The sequence below is a fragment of the Chiloscyllium plagiosum genome, unplaced genomic scaffold, assembly GCF_037043375.1.
Source record: "Chiloscyllium plagiosum isolate Xiang-an unplaced genomic scaffold, Cpla_swu_hap1 HiC_scaffold_37, whole genome shotgun sequence".
NCBI classification, from domain to species: Eukaryota; Metazoa; Chordata; class Chondrichthyes; order Orectolobiformes; family Hemiscylliidae; genus Chiloscyllium; species Chiloscyllium plagiosum.
The window spans coordinates 92,577,370-92,578,444 of NW_028270175.1; the positions used below are offsets into that span (position 1 = coordinate 92,577,370).

General features: G+C 44.2%; 1 non-coding gene across 1 annotated transcript; it reads left to right on the plus strand.

Moving 5' to 3' along the window:
- The first annotated feature begins 207 nt into the window (after positions 1–207).
- On the plus strand, positions 208–299 carry trnar-ucu (transfer RNA arginine (anticodon UCU)). The gene is given in 2 exon segments: positions 208–244; positions 264–299. It is a non-coding gene; the product is annotated as a tRNA-Arg (tRNA).
- Positions 300–1,075: the final 776 nt, after the last annotated feature.

Consider the following 1,075-nt stretch of genomic DNA (forward strand, 5'->3'; position numbering starts at 1 on the left):
AGGAAGAATACTTATCTGAACATGTGGTAAAGGTAAGTGTCATGAGAACGTTTCAGCAGTCTGTCGCCGAACACTTGATGAGCCAGAGCACTAGTGGATCAGGACCAGGTATCAGAAAGTGTGACGAGGACAGACAGGCGCGAGATGGGTGTCCTGAATGCAATGCGTCATAGGCAAACTAGTGTGCTTACGGGTTACGGCTGGCGCGGCTCTGTGGCGCAATGGAAAGCGCGTTGGACTTCTACATCTCTGTTCAGGTTGCTATTCAAAGGTTGTGGGTTCGAATCCCATCAGAGTCGGGTTTTAATTTATGTTTTGCAAAGTGGTCAGACCAGACTCGGCTGCTCATCTGCAAAACCAGTAATAATCGTGCATAAACCTCACTGTCTCGAAACGGAACATTTTCCTCCCACAGATTTACATTATCGATGTCTATTTATGGTAGAGATCGATAAATACCTGTTAGCCAGTACGATGTTGTGGATGGGCTGGGAAAAGACATAAAATTGTTCTGTGAGCCATGATGATATCAAATTACGTGGCAGGACAGGATTGGTGTGAAGAATGACCTCCTTCTGCTCCTTTGTGTCTGTGCCATTTCTGGCCAAGGTTTTTAAATAATCACAATGAGGACAATATGAATTAAACGCCAAATAATATTTTGGTCTCATCTCCACTTCGCTTCCCTCCCGGCTGGAATAGACAGCTCTTGTTTCAGCTTTAGATTATACAGCGGAGGATTCTCACAAGTTCTCCTTCAGGCTGAATGTTCCTTCACATAGTTTTCCAAGTGGACACATGGAGCAAGCAATTGCATGGATGCTGGGGATTCAGGGGCAGATTTCCCCTTTGCTGGGCTGGAATTCTGGCCAAGGTAATGAACGTGAATTTCTGACATTTTGAATCTTACTCTGGATTCTTGCGACTTTACGAATTAAACTGAATATAATTTGCCCTTGCAGAACATTATTCAATCTTCACTGTGCATAAAAACCATGCCACATGCTCGTGCACGTAGTATGCTGAACATTGTTGATATTGTGTGCAGTGTGGGTTGATGTCTCAGATGAACATG